This window comes from Malania oleifera, chromosome 9 (assembly GCF_029873635.1).
Source record: "Malania oleifera isolate guangnan ecotype guangnan chromosome 9, ASM2987363v1, whole genome shotgun sequence".
Taxonomy (NCBI): Eukaryota; Viridiplantae; Streptophyta; class Magnoliopsida; order Santalales; family Ximeniaceae; genus Malania; species Malania oleifera.
In genome coordinates, this window is record NC_080425.1 from 66,833,703 (window position 1) to 66,858,039 (window position 24,337).

General features: G+C 34.4%; 1 pseudogene; it reads left to right on the plus strand.

The window, feature by feature from the left end:
• The first annotated feature begins 427 nt into the window (after positions 1–427).
• The window catches only part of LOC131163488 (uncharacterized), a 49,962-nt pseudogene continuing 26,052 nt past the window's right edge, over positions 428–24,337 (plus strand).

Sequence of the window (24,337 nt, forward strand, 5' to 3'; positions counted from 1 at the left end):
TTCTGTGTTCGGTAAGTCTTTTGATTATTGTTTGACACATTTAATTGCGATTTTGAAAAGATGTGAGGAAAAGAATTTACTTCTAAACTGGGAAAAATGTCAATTTATGGTACGTAGTGGTTTAGTACTTGGACATTTGGTTTCTTAGCGTGGTATAGAAGTTGACAGGGCCAAGGTAGAGCTGATTTCTCAGTTACCTATCCCTAAGACAGTCCGGGATATTCGCTCCTTCCTTGGTCATGCCAGGTTCTATAGACGTTTTATTGAGGGTTTCAGTAGTATTGCTAAACCATTATGTACCTTGTTGCAAAATGAAACAGAATTTGTGTGAACTGATGATTGTCAACAGGCCTTTGAAACGCTAAAGCGACATTTGACTATTGCGCCTATCATGCAACCTCCTCGGTGGGACTTGCCGTTTGAGATCATGACCGACGCTAGTGACTACGCTTTTGGTGCTGTTCCAGGTCAACGAATTGATAACAAGCCGTCGGTTATTTATTATGCCAGTCGAACTTTGAATGATGCTTAGAGAAATTATACTACCACTGAGAAGGAATTGCTAGCTGTTGTTTTTGCTTTAGAAAAATTTCGTTCTTATGTCATTGGTGCACCTGTCATTATTTTTACTGACCACTCTGCTTTGAAATATTTATTAGCAAAGAAAGACGCCAAGCCCAGATTGATCAGGTGGATTCTACTCCTACAGGAATTCGATATCACCATACGCGATAAAAAGGGCGTGGAAAACGTTGTAGCTGACCATCTTTCTCGATTGCAGCTACCCGAGGTACTGGTGTCCCCTCCCTTGAATGACGAATTTCCTGATGAACGTCTCTTTGCTATGTCACGCGCTCCATGGTTCGCCAACATTGTGAATTATCTCGTCACCGACCGGATGCCAGACCATTGGCTAACCTAGGACAAGCGTAAGTTCCTAGCTAAGGTAAGACATTATTATTTTGATAATCCATACCTGTTCAAATATTGTTCTGACCAATTAGTGCGTAGATATGTTCCAGATGATGAATTTAATTCTGTGATGCATTTTTGCCATGGTGGGATATGTGGAGGCCACTTTGCTGCTAAAAAAACCATTTCAAAAATATTACAAAGTGGACTCTACTGGCCCACCATGTTTAAAGATGTTGAAAATTTTTGTAAAGCATGTGAGGCCTGTCAAAAATTAGGAAAAATTACTGCCAAGAATGAAATGCCTATGCCCCCCCATATTAACTCTTGAGATTTTTGATTGTTGGGGTATTGATTTTATGGGACCTTTTCCCATTTCTTTTGGGCATTCTTACATTTTGGTCGCTGTGGACTATGTTTCTAAATGGGTGGAGGCAATACCTTGTCGAACCAATGACCACAAGGTTGTCATATGTTTTCTCAAAGAGTTATTTGCACTCTTTGGCATGCCCAGGGCAATCATTAGTGATTGAGGGTCCCATTTCTGTAACAAACCTTTTGAAAAACTCATGCAAAAATATGGTATAACCCACAAAGTCTCTGCCCCTTACCACCCTCAGACCAATGGTCAAGCTGAATTGGCCAATAGAGAGATCAAAACAATACTTGAGAAAACCGTGCGTCCTAACCGTAAGGACTGGTCAGAAAAACTTGTTGACGCACTTTGGGCCTACCGAACAGCTTTCAAGACAAACTTAGGGATGTCTCCCTACAGGTTAGTATATGGTAAGGCGTGTCATTTACCTATTGAAATTCAGCATCGTGCGTTATGGGCTATCAAACAGATTAACCTTTCACTTGATGATGCCACAGGTTTAAGAAAATTGCAGGTATGTGAGCTTGAAGAATCTCGAAGGGACGCTTATGATAATGCTCGTTTGGCTAAGGAGTGGATGAAGTTGCTACATGATAGGAACATCAAAGAAAAACAACTTTTTCCTTCTCAACAAGTGCTACTCTATGACTACCAACTGCATGTGTTTCCTAGGAAATTGAAATCCCGATGGGGTGGTCCATATATTGTTGAAAAAGTTCATTCTCATGGTGCAGTAGAGATTGTAAATCCGACAAATGGCACTCGTTTCACAGTCAATGGACAGCGCCTAAAGCCTTTCATGACCCCATTCGATGTCGACAAAGAGGTCTTGCTTCTGCAAGACCCTAGGGGAGTCCTCTGACCTTTCTATGCTACTGTTTTATTTTTATTTTTATTTTTATTTTTATTTTTATTTTTTTTGTTTATTTGTTTTAGTTGTGTTTTTCCCTTTTCTTTCTTGTTACATTAATCAGTAGTACTTTTCCATTAATTGTTTACAGTGCACAATTTTATTTCCCCTGCGCTTTTACATTGAGGACAATGTTCCACTTTAGTTTGGGGGGGGGGGTGAACATTCGCATGTAACACTGTGCACGTACATGTACCATGTTTTTAATATAAAAAAAAAAAGTTAAAAAAAAAAAACAAACAAAAAAAAAAAAAACAAACAAACAAACAAAAAAATAAATAAAAAAATCAAAAAGAGAGAGAAAGAAAGGAGGAGCACTGAAGGATTACACTGCACTATGTCATGCTTAACACTTTGTATACCCTTCGCATACTTGCATATAACTTATGAATGACATATTTGAGTCAATCATGCGTAGTTTCTCTCTATATGATCTTATGACTCCATGAAGAATTGATTGGTAGTACATTCGTGTTAATTTGACTATATAATTTCCTGTATTTATACGGCATCTCACGAGACTGAATAAACACATTCACGTGATTCATTGCACTTAGGGTTTTCTGTGAGCACTGAGAGAGCACCCGTGGAGACTATGACATCTTGTGAGATATCCTTGAGCTATTTATTGTCCTTTTGAGCGTTAATATCAAATCAGAGTTCATAGAACTCAATTCTCTTTTTCTAGATGATTCCTTTGTACACTAGTCTTTATTTTTGATTTGCTAGCCTAGAGGTGACACCTAGTGGGGAGATAGAAACCTAGGTCTTGTAGCCTACTCAAGATGTGAAGGCTGAGCCACCCCTAGAGATAGATTTAATTCATGAACTTCTATTCGAGCTCAATTCACATTGATGGTATGAAGATTACAAAAAAAGTGTTATGATTGTCCTAATTGATCAAGAAAAGACAGAAAATGAAGAATGAGCAAAATAAAGAATAAGCAATACACATGCGCATGAAATGAAATGTCAATGCCAGCCCAAATACATATCACAAAAAGTTAAGGACGACACATATTTTCCACGTATGAAGATTCTTTAACCGGTTAATGCCTCAGATGTATTCACGACAAGTTTGTGAATGAGTTGATCTAGGGTGGTCTCGGTTCGATATGGCGAGTAGGTGAGAAGATGCTAGGGTGAAGGACCCGACACCTCATAGATAGGCTAGATCCTTTCCAAACTAGTCCACTCCATATACTTAGCGTTGTTCCTTTTAATATATGGGATGTTTGATCGCGACACTCCTCCTCACATATGATGAGTGAACCCATTTTCTTTGAGTGTTCTTGAGGGTATACCAGTTAGGCCGAGTCAAAGCGACCGTTCTGTAGGTGTCCACTGGCGTCCTAGGTGTACTGAGTCACACACATCACACACACCTCGAGAGTTTACCTATTTATACTCGAACTTATATGATTGCATTAACTCTGAATGTGCCACTGATTAACTTTATGTGAGTATACTGCTTTCAAATCACATATAAATGATGAAACTTGCATGAGTGACGTGCTTTGGAGACGTGTGTATTGAATATGAACGAGCCTGTGTGAAATTCAGTAGTATTCTTGTATGTGAAGTGGTATAGTTATATCGTATGTGCATTGATTTCATGATTACTGGAGCATGTAGTTGTAGACACCATCCTGAGATTCATTCACGTCATTTGCTAGAGACTAGCAAAACGTTAATTGGGGGGTATGATTACGCGCCGAAACTGCATAATTGGACGTTTAACCCGGGCTGTACCGTTTATATTTTTAATTAAATGACTAAATTTGTTCAATATTTTAATAAAATGCCAAAATCATCATTCTTGAACTTTATTGCACTATTTATGAGAATTAGGTAATTTTTTGTCGCAGAAAAATTCCCGAGAATCAAAACCGACACCTGTTCGTATTTTGTGTATAACATTTCTGTCCGAGCTCTGATCGAGATGATTCAAATTTTTGGAGAAAGAGGAAAGGATCATATACAACTTTCGTGTTTTGAGTTTTGTGAGATACGGGCTCCAGAAGAGCAGAATTTGTAACGAACAGAGAATAAATAAAATTAAAAAAATTAAAAAATACATACTTGAATGGATAGTTGATGTGACCCGGCCATGCATAGCCGGGTCGGGTTGGCTAACCTGGGTAGGGCTTCTTCTTTTTTTTTCTCTTTTTAAACCCCTCCTCCAGCGCAGCCTCTCCTCTCACGCTCCTCTGTTCTTCTTCTTCTTCTTCTTCTTCTCCTTCTTCTTCTTCTTCTTCTTCTCTTCTCCTTACTTTTCTTTGCTGTTCCTGTCTTCTCTTTTGGTATTTCTTTTAGCCTTTCTATCTTCCATTATTTCTCTTCTTCTTTTTCCTCTTTCTTCTTCTCCTTTCCCTTCTCTTTCCTCCTCTGTTTTCCTTGAATTCCCTCTACCTAGCACAGTCGTGGCAGCCCCTGTTTCAGGAGCCCTTCTCGGCCAACCTCCTGCTGTCCACACCAACATAGCACTGCTGCATCCAACCCAGCTCTTGGCGGCTCTCCTCTTCAGCAACCACAGCAGCCCCTTGCTGCCACGCACCACACACAGCAGCAGCAGCCGCGGCTTCACCAGTAGATACAACACCGAAGCCACAGCAACCCGTGAGCATCCAACACCCGAGTCACCAGCCTTCATCACTGCCAGCAGACTCCCGAGGCCAACACCAGAACAGCAGCTGCCACGGCCAGTTTCCACAGCAGAGAGCACCAATCCAGCACAGCAGCTGTAATACAGCCGCAATCACCCTCTGTTTTATACTCTCTCTCTCTCTCCTCTTTCTTCTTTTCTTTTCTTCCGTTTAATTTCAATTGCAACTTGATGTTTTGTTTTTTTTTTTATTTGTTTAGTTATTTATTAAATTCTTGAAGAGTTTATTTGAATATTGTTCAAGTGGTTTTAATTTCTTTTGAAGTTTAATTCTCTTTTTGTTTACTTATCTTGTTTTTAATTCAAGTTATTATTATATTTAAATTAGTGGTTTTTTATCGTTCTTTCAATTTAAATTCTGTTTTACTTCTTGAAAAATAGTAATAAAGAAAAAGAAAAAAATTATAAAATATAAAAAAAGGAAAAGAAAAAAAAGTGTTCTTGTTTTGAAGTTTTTTTCCAAAAATCTAGTTTTTTTTTTAAGATTGATTTAGTTAGGTTCCTTTTTGTTAAAGTTCATATTTTTACTTTTTGGTATTGTTCAAGCTTAGATTTTTTTTTTATGTATTTACATTTTGATTCGCGTTCTTGATTTGTGTTAGAGTCTTGGTTTTTATTGTATGCTTTGAATCTGATTGAGTTTCCATTACATGCTTTAATTCCATGATTAATGGTACCATTTTTAATTAGTGCGTGTCTCGATGTTTCCTTAGGTAGATTAGAGTTTCCATTCTTGCATGTTTTAGTTCCATGTTTTAGGTTTCTAGTTTTTATTAACGCGTGTCCCAATATTTCTTTAAGTAGATGTAGGGTTTCTATTCTTGTTTTCTTTTATTTAGTGCATGTTAGTTTAGAGTTTTAAATTACGTGTCATTTAATTCATCAAAAGTGAAATTGAACAATCTTGAAAACTCTGAATCTGAACCAAGTTCAGTACCTTTTTAATTTCGATTGGAAGAACGTAAAATATGAGATTAAAACGCATTCCCTGAGGAGATGATCTAACCCTTGGGCTTAATATTACACGACAGAACTCCTATACTTGGGATAGCTTTCAAGCTGCTCATTTTTTGAGTGAGTCAACCACCAACTCGACACTCTCCCCAGTGCCTCCTACCACAAGTCTGACAAACTAGAGGACCCTACCCTATCTGCACCTCGCGTCCTCCCGTCTCCTGTCTCTGCCCTCTACCATGATTTCCTCTCCTCCACTGACCCGGCCTGTGACCCTGCTGGTAGCTTGTAGATGCAGATCTCTTCCTCTGTCCCTGCTTATCCGCATCAAGATGCTCACCAATCTCTGCCAAGGCCGCCCTGTCAACCAACTCAGCGAAGTCCTGGATCCGTAGCACCACCACCTACCTAAATATACTCCGCCTGAAGCCTCTCTCAAACTGCCTCGCCTTCTTCATCTCATCAGGAACAATGTATGGGACGAATCGAGAGAGCTCGATAAAATGTGCTACACACTGCTGCACGGATAGCTGTCCTTACTTCATACTCAAGAACTCTTCTACCTTAGCCTCCCTCACAGTAGCAGAAAAATATTTGTCAAAGAACAGCTCTTTAAATCGGTCCTATGTCATAGCTATCGGAGTCACCCTCTGCTGCTCTAATAGTCTCACTGCAGTCCACCACCTCTCAGCCTCTCCTATCAATCTATAGGTGGCAAAGAGGACCCTCTATTCCTCAGTACACTGTAGTACAGCCAAGATCTTTTCAATCTCCTGCATCTAGTTCTCAGCGGCTACAAGATCAACTCCACCTCAGAACGCCAGAGGATTCATCTTCGTAAACTTCTCTATAGTGCACCCATGGCCTGCAGATGGACCACTCTACTCCCTCGAGCTCCTAGCAATCTCAGCTATAACCTACCAAACCACGCTACGTAATACTACATCAGAGTCAGTCCCAACTGCACCTGATGGTCCTGCTCCATCACTGTCACTCGCATGGGCACTATTTCCTTCTGGATTCATCCTGGAAAATAGCAGTTGCAATTTAGTAATCCTAGCCTCATAATTTACCCACCTATCCTCACCACTTATCTCAACATCTCTAACTCATTACTAATCCCCAATCCTACATTCTAGGAACACAACCCGACAATAGCTTACTATAGTTTTCCTGAAATCATCACCTCAGGAAAAACACAGAAATTACCACGGAAGTCTTGCCTCTAGACTGTAGAACAAAACCTCAAATCCTTTCCTAAACTCTAGTATTGTTCCTGCTGCACTCTAAAGTCTACAGAACCTGGCAACCTAGGCTCTGATACCAAGCCGTCACGACCTGCTTATTTTTTCCACATTTTTTTTTATATATAATATCAATATCACATATCCCATATTCTAGTTCAGCAGGTCACAATCCACTTGGGCCCGTGGGCACCAGAGATATATCAGAACATAAAGCAAAAGCCCTAGCGGCAGAAAATATACAAACATGTACATCTCAATACCATATACCACAATACACTAAAGTTACTACAATCACTGTATTTTCATATATACATCCAAAAAATAAAACCTAGGGACATTTCCCACAAAATCTAACTGTCCCTACAAAACTTACCCTTCAAAAAGGGCAGATAGACCGTACTATATCAGTAGGGCTTTTCCCGCTCTCCTATCCGGGGCTCCTAAAAAGTTAATAAGATTTAGGGGTGAGACACCTCTCAGTAAGGGAAATAAACTAATACCAGTGTGTGGCAACATGAGTATTCTGTGTTTTACATATACCATACATAACATATTCAATACTGTTTATCAAATCTGGGAAAACATACATATATATCAACACATAGCAGAATATACTGCATTTTCATAAACATATCTCATCTCATACAATAATAATAACATAAAACAATCTTGGTAGGTTAGCTGGCTGTTGTCATGTATTACCCCCACATGACTGGGTTGTGTGGCCCGAAGGCGGGACCTGACAATGGTTGGCCGACCACTACCAAGTCAAATAGTAGTTTGTAGGTTCGATGGGTCTACCCAGACTGGTCCGTACACTTGGGGCGATAACAGCACACTTCTTGAAAATAACCACATCAACCATCCAATCTCACACCACTTCGTACAGCGGCGTTAACACAAATATCATGATCACAAGGACCATGGACACATAGCAACGGTACCGTGCAAGTGCTAGCCTAGACCAAGCCAATCAGGTTTTGATATCATATACATATACTAAAATCGTGATACATGGATATCTTATATCAATAATTATCAAATCAATCGTAGATTTTTCACATATACATATTTCATGAAAATCATCGGCCCGTATGCCGGAATTACACATTTTATCATAACTCGGATAGTACGCCGGCAAATCACATAGTACAGCCCGTACGCTGGCAAATCACATAGCTCGGCCCGTACGCCAGCAAATCACATAGTACAGCCCGTACGCTGGCAAATCTCATCCACATAGCACGGCTCGTACGCCGGCAAACATATCCACATAGCATGGCCCGTACACCGGCAAATCACATATATATATATATATATATATATATATATATCTCGGCTCATACGCCGGTTTTTCATCATAGAAATCCATATCGTCCCCATTCACAGAGAACAGTATTTCACAACATTTTTATACTCATGCCACACTAAACAAATTTTCCACGTATTCAACATATCATCATTTAAACAATATTTTCCAAATATAAATCATATATATAAATATATTTATTTTTCCTAAAACCAGATGTTACATATATATACATACATTTTCTCAAAACAAAACTAACTTAGTTTATCCCCTTACCTAATTCCTGAAAAACCCCTAAGAAAATCTTCCCCGTATCCACAAGGTTCTCAACTCAACATCCTGAAAATGAAAACTCGCAAAATTAAAGTTTAGTATTTTCGTACGTACAACATTTTTTATAACTACCACTAAGTCAAATTCGGCTTAAAAATGTCTTACCTCAACTTATGGATGATTCCCAACGTTCCCAATCAACACCCCTGGAAATGAAAATTTCTAGTATTAAAGTTCAGTATTTTTACGCGTATATCACTTTCTTCAACTGTCAAAAATCCAAATATTAAGTATAAAGTCTTACCTTGGATTTGAGATGAAATCCAATTTCGTTTCCCTGACAATCCGCTCCAGCAGACTTGTAGAGAACTTCGCCAGGAGCATCATGGTGGTTTTGGTTTGTCGATCCGACGTAAAACTAGCCCGGAATCAAAGAGAGAGAGAGAGAGAGAGAGAGACTCGTAGGAGAGAGAGAGGGGAGAGAGAGAGCATTTCCAAAAAAATAAAATAAAATCTAAGCAAGCTTCTTGAAGAAGCTTGCACATCATTATGTATATATATTAATATCATACTAAACATTAATTAAAGTAAAGCTTCTTGAAGAAGTTTTCACACTTTATATATATATATACCTTTAACCTATATATTAAATGTATATCATAATAACTTACTTATATATATATATTTTCCTTATCATACTATTCATTTTACTTGTTAATTTAATTAATTTATTTTATTTTATTATTTTTTTAATTTTATTTTTTTCGATTACTACATTTTTTCTTTGCCAACGTAAATATGCTTTAGATATTCTAGAGGATGTTGGTTTTCTTGGCTCTAAACCTGTCTCCTTTCCAATGACTCAATATCTTAAGCTCTCTCAGTCTGAAGGTGCTTTGCTTTCAGATCCTTCACAATATCGATGCCTTGTTGGAAGATTATTATATCTTACAGTTACTAGACCTGATATTACTTTTTCTATTCAAATGCTTACTCAATTCATGGATACTCCACGATTACCCCATCTTCATGCAATTCAATGTGTGCTTTGATATTTGAAATCCTCCCCAAGACAGAGTCTTTTCTTTCCTGTTCATTCATCTCTCAAACTCACTAGTTTTACTGATTCTGATTGGGCTAGTTGTCCTAAATCTCGTTGATCAGTTTCTAGATTTTGTATTTTCCTTGGGAACTCTCTTGTATCATGGCGATCTAAGAAACAAACTACTATTTCTCGGTCTTCTGCTGAAGCTGAATATCATGCTATGGCAACTACTTCTTTGAGCTCACTTGGCTTATCACTCCACTCAATAATCTTGGTGTCTCAGTTTCTTTACCCATTTCGTTATTTTGTGATAATCAAGTTGCTATGCACATTGCCTCTAACCTTGTTTTTCATGAAAGAACAAAACATATAGACATTGATTGCCACTTGGTTCGAGACAAAGTTCAAGCTAGGTTTCTACATCTTCATGTTTCCACTTATCACCAGTTAGCAGATATTTTCACGAAGGCCTTAGGCTCTGATGCTTTCCATCATCTTTTGTACATGATGGGTGTCTTGAATTTTTATTCACCACAACCATCTTGATGGGGTGTATCAGCATTTTCAGCTTATCAGCGTTTTCAATTCACAGCAATCAGCAACAGTATTCTCCATTTTCAGTTTCACTTCAATTGTCAGTTACCTATAGTAGCATCTTTTTCAGTTAGCAAAACAGAGGCTACATTCTGACATCTTTCTGTTGGCATAACAACAATATTTTTCTCACTTGACATATCAGCAAACAACAATTGTAGATCTGTTATTAGGTTAATTTATTTTCAGTTGTAAATTCTAATATTGAAATGTGTATATAAGTACTTTGTAAGTACCTTTTGAGATATGAATGAAAGTGAAATTTTTCACTCATTTTAACACATTCAATGCAAGTTTGAGTGATCAATTTTATTCAAATTCAATTTATTTAATAAATAAGTAAGTCAGGTTGTCAAACCATTCACTAATGACTTAAGTTGCCTATGTTTATTTTATAACAAGCATGCAATATGTTTCGAGCATCTATGACACAAGCCTGCAATATCAACATTTTTTATTTTTGCAACCCTATAAAAGACTTATGGCTGGCTTTGTTCGACGGAATAGTTAGTCATTATAATAAAATTAAATATATTTAAATTTTGAGAATCAAGAGAATTTTTATTCATTATATATTCCTAATTAATTAATTATTCATTCAAGAAATAAATATTCGCACAATAAAATTTAGAAAGAAAAATTTTTTGTCTGTGCACTCATAAAATATAATATAATTTCTTCTTTCTTATATAACTAATTATAACTAGATTCTGCAAATCAACTGTATGATAAGAGAGACGCAGATGGGCAGCGTTAATTGGTTGCAACCGCAACCATGCCCTCTTCACGGGAGATGGGCTTCCATGCTTGGGCACGTTAGGAAGGCACGTGCGTCCATGCCTGGAGAGGTCAGTCAAACTCCGGACAGTCCACGTAGGATATGTTCTCCATGCACCGTGCGGAACAACTCCAAGCACGTGACAACAACATGCTAAATTCGGTAATTTGTTAATGGACGCTGACTCAGCGTGGTCCGGCACGTGACCGCACGCTGCACACTGAGCCTGCTGACTCGACCGCCGGGTTTTTTCCCCCTGGGATTGGTTTACTCCTATTGAGTATTTATGGAAGCATCAATGGGACCGATTAATGAGTTTTTTCTCAATTTATTATTATTTTAAAATAATATATTAACTAATACTTTATTGGAAAATATTTTCCAAAATGACACTTAAGTAATCTTGCTACTTGCTCTAATGAGATTTGTCACGGACAGAATTTTGGTACTGATGCGTGACTTTGTCTTCCTGCAAACTTACTGGACAAAACAACAAGTTTTGTTTCCAAAATAATTCGTGAGCTAACGTATGACAAATCATATTAGACCAAGCAGTGAAATTTGTTTCAACCCTTCAACACCCCAAGAGTAGAGGGCTACGCAGACAAACGCAGAGAAATGGAGAGGACTGCATGTGATGACCCAAAAATATATATATAATTAAAGTACAATAATAATAAAATAATAAAAATAGTCATTAAGTTAATATCAATACAGAAGTGTTTTTCTGTAAGATCCTTGATTCCATTTTTTATGCCTAAGAAACATCTTGTCTTAGCGAGTGCTCAGAGACCATTGCGGCTCAGTCGCTCCCTGGAGGTCGGTCTGGTCAAAATAGAATTTCATATGATAAGTAGGATAGACACTGTTTGTACACGTAAATAAGTATATATACATGAAATAGTGTTTTGACAGACATAATTTGTAAAAATACATAATAAGATGATAATAATATAAGTATCATATGTGGGGCCCACAAGACTATGTGGGGTCCACATGAGTCTCGGAACCACAAGACACTGTTTATATACGTAAATAAGTACATAAAATAATGTTTTAACTGATATAATTTGAAGAAATATATGATAAAATAATAATAATATAGGTATCCTATGCGGAGCCCACAAGACTGTGTAGGGCCCACATGAGTCCCGAAACTGTATGGAGGTTTACACAAGTCTCAAAGCTATGTAGGATGCATAAAATCATATAAGAGTTATTTGAATTACGTAGGATCCATTCGGGTCTCGAAGTTGTGTGGGACCCACAAGACCATGTGGGGCCCACATGAGTTTTCAAAATTTAAATTTAATTTTTGTTCAAAAATAAATAATAAAATAAATAAATACTAAAAGTAATTTAAAATTAATAACAATGATAATAATGATTAGGAAAAAAATAATAAAATAATAAATTAAGTAATTGATTAATTAATTAGGTAAGTATTTAATTAAAAAAATTATTTAGTGGGAATGGTGGCAAGCACTCCCACATGGTCTCCATCCCTATCCCATACACAACCCATACCTTGCCCATTTTTTAATTTTTTTTAAAAAATTATAATTTTACCCATCTCCCCACACTTTTATAAATTTCATTTCTTTCCCAAAATTTTCTTATAAATAGGGAGCTCTCAACCTTCATTTTCACAACAATTTTCCAAGGAAGAGAAGAATTAGTGAGTGAAAGAAATTGTGGTGGAGAGAGAATTTTTGAGTAAGTTCTCAATCACCCACTCTTTCCGATCTCATTTCTTAGAGATAGTTACAGTGTTCGTAAGGAAGAAAATAAGTAAATTTTGATTATGTTAGTTTTTTTTTATTTAAAATTCATACCCGAGTTTATTTTATAAATAAATTTCAATTATATTAATTAGTTCTACAAAATTTTTATGAATTTATTTTTACGCGTATTTAATTATACCAGTTCTATTTTTAATATACTTACATCTACTTTTGGGTTAAGAAATGTTCTAATCCCCTCGGGTAAATTTTCAGCATTTCTTTCTATTTAAAAAATAAAATTATATATATATTTAACACAAAAATTGTGTGGCATGAGTTTATTTCTACGTTGCATTTTTTTTTTTATGAAAATATGAGTAAAGATGAGATTTTTTCGATATTATTTTAAATTGCATAAATTATAATAAGATGATTTTAAAAGCCCTTATGACAACGAAAGTTTAAAGTTACAGATGCTCGGTACCGCAGGTTAAAGTTTATACGGATCAGAGTGCACCCACACTGTTTACAGAGTGATTATTTATGTTAGTAAATTTCTCCTGAGTGCATACCTAGTTCCGGACCAGGATTTAATAAGGAAAATCTCACTTAAAGTTTACGTACGTTGATTTAGTTTGGTCGGCCAGCCAGCTAAGTCTAATCTTCGGACCGCACAACCCAATCATGGGGGTAAACATGACTTACGGCAAACAGGCCTAAGGATGGTTTTTTTTATAATATATGTTTATACATATTTAATTACGTGTACAAAGTTACTGATGATTTGAAGGAAAAGTGTAAGTTTATGTGAAAAGGATCATTCTGGTGCTTAAATGACGATCTAAGGAAAACGTATAAGGAAAAGTATATGTATGTTTATCATTAAATATTTTTACAGTTTTAAAGTTAAAAGTTTAAACAGTTATAGTATATGATTATAAAAATTTACTGTTGAAATTGATGACAAAAATTTTATGCAGAAATTTTTAAATTTATATTTATTCTAAAAGCAGTCTTGAAGTTATAGTATTAAATATTGTTTTACGAAATTCTTTAAAAACTCATTTTGACCACACACTAATAATAATCTTATTTACTTATTGAACGTCGTCTCACTCCAATCATATTTTTATTTCAGATAACTCTGAAGAACATGTTGGAAATCAGGCTTAACAAGCATATGGGTGGGATAGAAAATTAAAGATTGATTAGAAATATTAGTATGATTTCAGATATTTATGTTTGTGTAATTTTTCTTCTTTTAAAATAAATGATTGTAATATGGATAATTAGTACTCTGGTTTAATAAAATTTGAGTTTATTTTACTTCCGCTGTAAATCAGTAGCAAAAAATTAATATCCCAGACCCCTCGGGGTCGGGGTGTTACATTTGGTATCAGAAAAATAGGTTATAAGTTCTGTAGACTTTAAAAAAATAATTTTACCAGAGCATAGGATATAGGTTCTGTATAATCTAATATACAAATTTTATCAGAGCATAGGTATAAAACATGATTTCGGTAGGATTGGGTAGTTTAGAATATTTATTTTAGTTTGTTATATTATTATACATTAATAATAGATTTATGATTTTAAAATAACATTTGATCATTATTTAAGAATGGATCCTAAAGATAGTAGCATTGAAGAAAATGAGATTTACGTGAAGGCTTCCAAGGATAGGTAATAATTATAAATTCTCTAAGAAAAATAGTAGTATTATTGAAGACACGTTAATTAATTTAAATATGTTATTTATGTTTGTAGAAACACGTATCCATATTAATGATTTATAATTAATTGTCAAATGCATTAATAATTTAAATTTTTTTTATATATAAATATAATAATAATATCTGAGATTTAATTATTTTCACTGTTATTATTTTTACTAAATATATAAGAAATAACCCATTAGACCCTACTGAATTTAGAAGTGCTATACATACAAATAGATATGAACAAATGGTCTATTATCAAATCTGAATTTACCCAAAATTTCTTTGCATGTATAAGTTGGATATCAATATGTATTTTTTTTTTACATCACATATTCAGTTATCAACAGAACATTCAAGTTTAATTTAGGAAAATATATTTTAGCAAAATTTTTAATTTTAATTTTGTATTAATTTATAAGGAATTAAATATAATTTAAATATTATATATATTTAAATTCAATATATATATAATCCCTTAGCATGTGCAAGTTAAATATATCTATTTTTTTTTTCCATTACATATTCAATTTCCATCAAATATTCAAATTTAATTTAGGAGTACAAATTTTGATGAAACCTTTAATTTTGTATAAATTTATAAAAGTTAATACGACTTAAAATTTTCTATATAAAAAAATATATATATATTTTTTGAAAGTAATATAAAAATTTACTAATTTCTTTCAAATAACTAACCAATGTCAAATCATCAATTGGCTAAACATGCCCAACATGTATTTGATCTAATAATAATAATAATAATACTAATGTTAATGGAATATATATATAAAAGGGGTACTCTTGTGGTTATAAAAAAAAAAAAAGGGGGCCTCATGGGTGGAAATCATCGGCTATAACTCACTTACCCCCGAAGCAAGGTCAGGGCATGAGACCACTTGGGCATAGTGGGGACTCGAACCCGCGATCACATGGATGCACGGCCGGTTCCTTACCACTAGGCCACCCACCCAAGTGGTGATCTAAGGATGAAATTAATTATAGTTAAAGCATTAATAAAGATGTAAAAACATAAAAAGAACCTAGAGTTTGCAAATTTTGCAATACGTGTCACTCGCTCAATTTCCGCAACACATGTCGCTATCCCTCGATTTGTGCAAAACGAGTTGCTCAATACCTATGACACGCGTCGCTCTCTCTCGATTCTCGTGACACACGTCGTTCTCCCTCGATTTGTGCAAAACGCGTTAATTGATATCTGTGACACGCGTCACCCCCTCTCGGTTCTCACGACACACATCGTTATCCCTCGATTTGTGCAAAATGCGTTGATTGATATCCATGACCCGCGTCGCCCTCTCTTGATTCTCGTGACACATATCGTTCTCTCTCGATTTGTGCAAAACGCGTTGCTCGATATCCGTGATACATCGCTCTCTCTCGATTTCCACAACACGCGGCTATTCCCTTATAAAAAGGGTACGCCCTCCTCGAACTCTAAGCATCACAGTTTTCTATCATCTTGAACAATCACATTTCGGTTTGTAGTGATTAGCTCTTCCCAACTTGTCTCTTAGTTGTCTCATTACTTGAAAATGTTGTCAAATCACCCAACTCCCCAAGTTGCTGAGAGCAGCACTAGATCGTCGATTCAAAGATGGAAACCCAGTAAGGCACAGCTGGAGATTCTAGAGGAGGCCTTCCACAACAGTCAAGGGGAACTCCCTTCAGTGGAGCAGACTATCTTACTTGCAGCACAACTCCGACGGTATGGTCCAATCGAGCCGAAAAATATACGCTTTTGGTTTGAGAACTGTAGGCGTAGGCGGGGATCAGTTGGAGAAGCCACTATCTCAACTACTGCCCCAACAATTCTCCATATTACCTCCTCCGCCACTACCGACCCGAGCAGTGCCCCTGCCATTCTTCCAACCCTCTTCCCTATCGAGAATATTCCGACTATGAAACTTACAATTAATATCTCACCAATGAATCATATCCCTTACAATGGCAATATCGCAGTCACCACACTAAGAGTTTCGGATAATGCTGGCCTACTTCACCATTTCAAGGAAACCCGATTCGCAATGAGACTCATATATGGGCCACCAATAACTCGGGAAGAGAGCAGCTCTTCCTCCTTTTCCGAACAAATGGGCGCCTTCTCCCTTTTTCCGACCCAAGCCAGCGACATTATAAGAGGTCAACTCTACCAAGAAAGAACCCAAGCGGTTAGCAGTGACACCGCTAGTACTGCGATAGATGTTGACGTTGATCTAAGGCTCTAAAGGCTAGATCTCGTATATTTTTTTATTTATTTATAGGACATGTATAATATATATACATATATATAATTATCCTTTTCCACATCTTCTGAATTTCTTTTCCATTTCAACCACTATTAGACCGACGATTCACACTTCAATTCCCAAAATAAAATACTTCATCAAATTGACCCTCAATCTATTCTAAGACTTAATTAAATCATTAATCAATTTACTCTTTCTAATAGCGCAAACCAATTATACAGTTTTCATTTTAAATTAGCAAATTTCGAGGACGAAATTTTTATAAGGATGGGAGATTGTGATGACCCAAATATATATATATATATATATATATATATATATATATATATATGATTAAAGTACAATAATAATAAAATAATAAAAATAGTCATTAAGTTAATATCAATACAGAAGTGTTTTTCTGTAGGATCCTTGATTCCATGTTTGATGCCTAAGAAAGACCTTGTCTTAGCGAGTGTTCAGAGACCATTGCGGCTCAGTTGCTCCCTGGAGGTCGGCTTGGTCAAAATGGAATTTCATAGGATAAACAGGATAGACACTGTTTGTACACGTAAATAAGTATATATACATGAAATAGTGTTTTGATAGACATAATTTGTAGAAATACATAATAAGATGATAATAATATAGGTATCATATGTGGGGCCCATAAGACTATGTGGGGTCCACATGAGTCTCGGAACCACAAGACACTGTTTATATACGTAAATAAGTACATAAAATAATGTTTTAACTGATATAATTTGAAGAAATATATAATAAAATAATAATAATATAGGTATCCTATGCGGGGACCACAAGACTGTGTGGGGCCCACATGAGTCCCGAAGCTGTATGGAGGTTTACACAAGTCTCAAAGCTATGTAGGATGCATAAAATCGTATAAGAGTTATTCGAGTTACGTAGGATCCATTCGGGTCTCGAAGTTGTGTGGGACCCACAAGACCATGTGGGGCCCACATGAGTTTTCAAAATTTAAATTTAATTTTTGTTCAAAAATAAATAATAAAATAAATAAATACTAAAAGTAGTTTAAAATTAATAACAATGATAATAATAATGATAATAATGATTAGGAAAAAAATAATAAAATAATAAATTAAGTAATTGATTAATTAATTAGGTAAGTATTTAATTAAAAAAATTATTTAGTGGGAATGGTGGCAAGCACTCCCACATGGCCTCCATCCCTATCCCATACACAACCCATACCTTGCACATTCTTTAATTTTTTTAAAAAATTATAATTTCACCAATCTCCCCACAGTTTTATAAATTTCATTTCTTCCCCAAAATTTTCCTATAAATAGGGAACTCTCAACCTTCATTTTTTACAATAATTTTCCAAGGAAGAGAAGAATTAGTGAGTGAAAGAAATTGTGGTGGAGAGAGAATTTTTGAGTAAGTTCTCAATCACCCACTCTTTCCGATCTCATTTCTTAGAGATAGTTACAGTGTTCATAAGGAAGAAGGTAAATAAATTTTGATTATGTTAGTTTTTTTTTTTATTTAAAATTCATACCCGAGTTTATTTTATAAGTAAATTTCAATTATGTTAATTAGTTCTACAAAATTTCTATGAATTTATTTTTACGCGTATTTAATTATACCAGTTCAATCTTTAATATACTTACATCTACTTTTGGGTTAAGAAATGTTCTAATCCCCTCGGGTAAATTTTTAGCATTTCTTTCTATTTAAAAATAAAATTATATATATTTTTAACACAAAAATTGTGTGGCATGAGTTTATTTCTACGTTGCATATTTTTTAGGAAAATATGAGTAAAGATGAAATTTTTACGATATTATTTTAAATTGCATAAATTATAATAAGATGATTTTAAAACCCCTTATGGCAACGAAAGTTTAAAGTTACAGATGTTCGGTACCGTAGCTTAAAGTTTATACGGATCAGAGTACACCCACACTGTTTACAGAGTGGTTATTTATGTTAGTGGATTTCTCCTGAGTGCACACCTGGTTCCGGACTAGGACTTAATAAGGAAAATCTCACTTAAAGTTTACATACGTTGATTTAGTTTGGTCAGCCAGCCAGCTAAATCCAGTCTTCGGACCACACAACCCAATCATGGGGGTAAACATGACTTACGGCAAACAGGCCTAAGGGTGGTTTTTTTTATAATATATGTTTATACATATTTAATTACGTGTACAAAGTTACTGATGATTTGAAGGAAAAGTGTAAGTTTACGTGAAAAGGATTATTCTGGTGCTTAAATGACGATCTAAGGAAAACGTATAAGGAAAAGTATATGTATGTTTATCATTAAATATTTTTACAGTTTTAAAATTAAGAGTTTAATTTAGCAGTTATAATATATAATTATAAAAATTTACTGTTGAAATTGATGACAAAAGTTTTATTCAGAAATTTTTAAATTTATATTTATTCTAAAAGCAGTCTTGAAGTTATAGTATTAAATATTATTTTACGAAATTCTTTAAAAACTCATTTTGACCACACACTAATAATAATCTTATTTACTTATTGAACGTTGTCTCACTCCCATCATATTTTTATTTCAGATAACTCTGAAGAACATGTTGGAAATCAGGCTTAGCAAGCATATGAGTGGGGATAGAAAATTAAAAATTGATTAGAAATATTAGTATGGTTTCAGATATTTATGTTTGTGTAATTTTTCTTCTTTTGAAATAAATGATTGTAATATGGATAATTAGTGCTCTGATTTAATATAAATTGAGTTTATTTTGCTTCCGCTGTAAATCAGTAGCAAAAAGTTAATATCCCAGGCCCCTCGGGGTCGGGGTGTTACACTGCAGGTGACCATTGCTAAGGGCAGAGGGCAGATTGCAAAGGCTGGACGTGTGCTATGTGATCGTTGCTCACCGAACGATCCTTGTAAACGTTGAGAAGTACCTATATAAACGGAGGAGATGTGATAAGTTAAAATATATACCGTTTACTCAATTATTTTGAAATTGAAATTCATATTTTTGATTGAAGAGTTTGTTAGTTTAATTAATCAAATATTTAGTGTGCCTTATAAATTACTATGTAGTTCCTTCAATTTGCTGATTGAAGGTTTCGTTTAGAAATGCCCAAAAACTACAGATTAAGGTTTTTCCTAGTTCATTTTATTTGTTATGTGTTATGTGAAATTTAATTTTTAGTATGTTGTAATGTAATTTTATTAAGATAAGTTTCTCTTATCTGTATGCCCAAATTCGTATGCTGTATGCTCTAAGGTTAGGATTTTTCTTGTATTTTTTTAAAATAAGTTTTGATACTGAATAATAATTTGCTAAAACATATGATTTGTACTGAATCATAATAGAATTGTCTAGCATAACATATTTCTCTTACCTGATTCCTACTAAAATCCCCTATTGTGACGGGTCCTACACCTACGGGGGTTCCTCATTCAACACACTGAAAGTAACATTTATCATAACAAAATATCATTTTTTTTTCGACTACTATATTTTTTACAACTCTTAGAAAAGTCAAATATTGCATAAAAGATCTGACCTTAAATTTGGGATGAAATCCAATTTTGTCCCACCAACGATCCGCTCCGAAAGACTTGGAGAGAACTTTCCCAAGAGCATCGTGGTGGCTTTAGATCGTCGATCCGATGACTAACAAAATAAGAATAAAAGAGAGAAGGAAGAGAAACCATAGAGGAGAGAGAGGGAAGAGATTTTCTTATTTTTCTGCGTAAAAATTTGGGTTTAAGACTATTTATATCATGGGTTTCGGTGACGAATCACGTCACCTCATCAACGAGATCAAGAAGACATTTCGTCGACGAACTCTCTCCCTCGTCGACGAAATTCATATTTGCCAAAAACATCCTCTCAGTATTTTCTTGTCGACGAAGCGTACCCTCATCAACGAGCCTAAAACACCACGTTCGCATTCATCGATGAAGTCTGCCGCTACTTTTTTATTATCTCCATTTTTCCCCTCTCTTAATTATTTAAATACAATTATTTTTCGGATTATTACAATTAATATCTAATGGCTTTTGCCACAACCACTTCTCCAGTCGATGATGGTTTCCATTTTGAATGGAGAAAAGATTAGTGCCATCTCGTTTAATAAAATTGGGCAGTGGTGCTTGCCCTTCTTCTAAGTTGTCTCTAGGCAAGAGTTTGCTTTGGCATAAGCTGAAGATTCTTGTTTTTCTCCTTTTTGAAGAATGTATTATCTCTAGCACCAAGCCCTAAAAAGAAAAGTATTGCTCGAGTTATTATCTAAGTTAGCAAGGCTTCTAAGCCACCTTTGCGCCCAAATTTGTCTGAGTATCTTAAGATAAAAAACATGAAATTTTGATGCTGCCTGATGGCCATGTCTGCGCCCGACCAGCCATCAATGAGCTCAGGCCTGAAATTCTGATTCTAAGACCTACATGCATACGAGCACTGCACAAGTGCAAAGTTACGAATAAGGTGATGGATGTATTATTATAATATATGCATCAACATTCAAACTCAAAAATGGTGCCTGAATTAGCCCATGATTACCGAAGAATTTCCTCAGCACTGCACAAGTGATAGAACACTGACAGAAGAGCACAGATATTGATCTCATGACATGTCTATTCTCCTCCTACCACCACATCCTTCGAGTACCCTACTCTCTCTCTCTCTCTCTCTCTCTCTCTCTCTCTCCTTTTTCTCTTACACCAACTCCATGGAAATTCTATCAGTGACTAATACAAACCCTAGAGAGTTCAAAATTGAAAATACAACACACTCCAAAATTCACAAATAGGCATAATAATCTTCTTTAATGAAGCCTAATCAACAAAATTTCGTAAGCTTTTACATGAATTCCACTGCAAAATCCATTAAATCAAGGATTAGAAAACAAGAAATTAGATTTTGAACCTGATTTAATTAATTATAATCAAGTGTTTTCCAGCAGCAAATTGAAGCATTGATCTGAGTCAAAGCTCTATAAATGTAGCTATAATTTTTCTAGTTCAAAAATTGTCATAATATAAGTTTTTGAAATGTGTTTACTGATTTTAAAATTTTAATAATATTAACTACAACGGTATTATAGTTAAATAAATTTTTTTTCTAAAAGAGGGCGGAACCTCCATTTATTTATTAATATACCCTCACTTTTGGCCGAAAAATACCGTGGTTACAAGATAAAATAATTGATGGTATAATAGTGCATGAAAATAAGTAGTTGAAAAAATTTTAAAAGTATAAGTGGTGCCTTAATTAAAGAAAAAATCTTAGCTCCACCACGGGATAATTTTTGAAGAAATATTAATTTTAATATTTTAGCCATTAACATTTAAGAATTTGTTATAATATTAAATATTTTTTTATCAAAAATATATTTTGAACCATCTCCAAATCTTTCAAAACCCCTCTTATAATATTGAACTTTGTAAAAGAAAAAGATATTTCATAAAAATGAGAAAAAAAAAATTACAAGTTCAAAATTGTCTCAATTTTTTTTTCATTTTACATGGAAGTGCGAATTTTAAGATTTAAATTTAAATATACAAAAAAAATTAATTTAAATTAATTTAAAATTTAAACAAATTCAAATCTAAATCCTAAAATATAGGCTTACAAGTATAAACAGGATCACCTCCCAAAACACATTGGACTTGACAAACAAACCCAGAAAGGAATTCCAAGTGACATGGGTCCAAAATGAAGGCCAACATTTGTCGTGGTCTAACATAAAAAGAGGAATCTGTTTTTCTTTCTTTTTCGTTTTCTTGGCAATGAAAGATAGTTATAATTTGGTACAACTGCAACTCAGATTTGAGAGCAAAAGAAAATCAACAAAAGCTACTCCTTTCTTTGACCAACGGCGAAACCATTTGATGATGATGATGATGATGATGGTCAGTTTACTTTCTTGTCATTCCTGCAGACAAATAATGACATAACCATATTTTCCAACCCCACACTCTTCCACTCGCCGCCTGGGAAGCGGCTTCCCATAATTTCAACTCATAATTCTCAAGGCCGAGCATGCTGCCATGCATGTAGTAGTGCATTTTCCCCTAATTGGATATTGATTGTGTGCAAGCAGTCTTGAAATAATTAGTCAGTAATTATTGAACCCCTGAAAATTTTACTCTTATGTGGGCAGGTTCAGGTTCAGGTTCTTTTCCCCATGGCATGTTAATTTTACAAAAAGAAAAGTTTCACCAATGATGTGGTGTTCTCTCAATGTCAAATTAGTTGAATGTTCAATCTAAATAGCTAAGTCAGTTACTAATAATTAAATCTATTGAAATAAATTGAACTCCTATTATAAAAATTTAAATTAAAATAAAAAATTAAATACTCGATCAGCACAGGTAATTTGATTTTTAAAAATTTCAGTTATAATTAAATTGATCAAATGAACTAATACACTTACCAAAATTTTAATTGATAAAAATTTGGCAGATTTTAATTTAGTTAATTAAATTTAACTGAAATCTCGCGATTGATATATTCTAGAATTAAAAATAATTGTTGAATTAGGAAATATTAAATTGAACAAATTAGCAAATGACAAATTTGGGAGAGGAGGGAATGAAGGCCTTATTTTTTATAGATATAGGTAATTTATGAACTAAATGTAGCCCAAGGAAGATATATATATATATATATATATATATATCTTCCGTGGGCTACAGTTAGTTCATAAATATATAGAGGGTGGGAGGGAGAGATAAACCAGGGGATGAGTATCACTTTTAACTCTTTTTACTTTTTAGTTGTAATACAATAGAGAATCTTATAGATTTGTGACGACCGCAAAGAATGGTGGATGAGATTGTTAATTTATTTTCATAAAATTAAAAATTATTATTTGGAGTGGGTAAGATGTCCAATTTTTATATAATTAGGGGTAAAAGATACTAATATCTCCTAAGATTTGATAAAAAAAATAAAGAACTCCCTTCAGATTTCAAAAATTTCAGGGACCTAACTTAAGATTTCAAAAATTTCAAGCACCTTCCCTATGGTTTGTCAAAAAACAAACCTTTCTTTATATCTTATAAAAAGACAAATATATTTGAAGGGAAACTTGTATCTTTTTGGTAAACCTCATAAGAGGTTTTTGGCATTTTTAAAATTTCAGTCGAGATTTGTGACATTTTTTGAAATCTCATGAGAGGTATTTGTCTTTTTGTCAAATCTCATGTGAAATGATTGTCTTTTGCCCTAAAATTAGTAACTAGTTAGTTAGAGACTCTCCGAAATCTCCTTTTTATTTTCTTTTGGTTATATCCTTGTCATATAAAATAGCTTCATTTTGAAACATCAATTCAAAATGAGCAATGCTATGTACCTACCCAATAAGTGGGGTCATGTTTCTAATCTATCATATTTTGTCATTTTTATGCTCCTATTTGTGTGTTTGTACGTCTATATATATAATTTTGGAAGCTCTGGTGTGTCAATTGTCATATTTTTTTCTTAAATTTTATTATGTTAATATTTTAAAAGTAATTCTATATTTTCTAAACTAAACTAAAGAAGGAATTACCAAAATATATATATATATATATATATATTTTTTTTTTTCTTATAAATTATAAT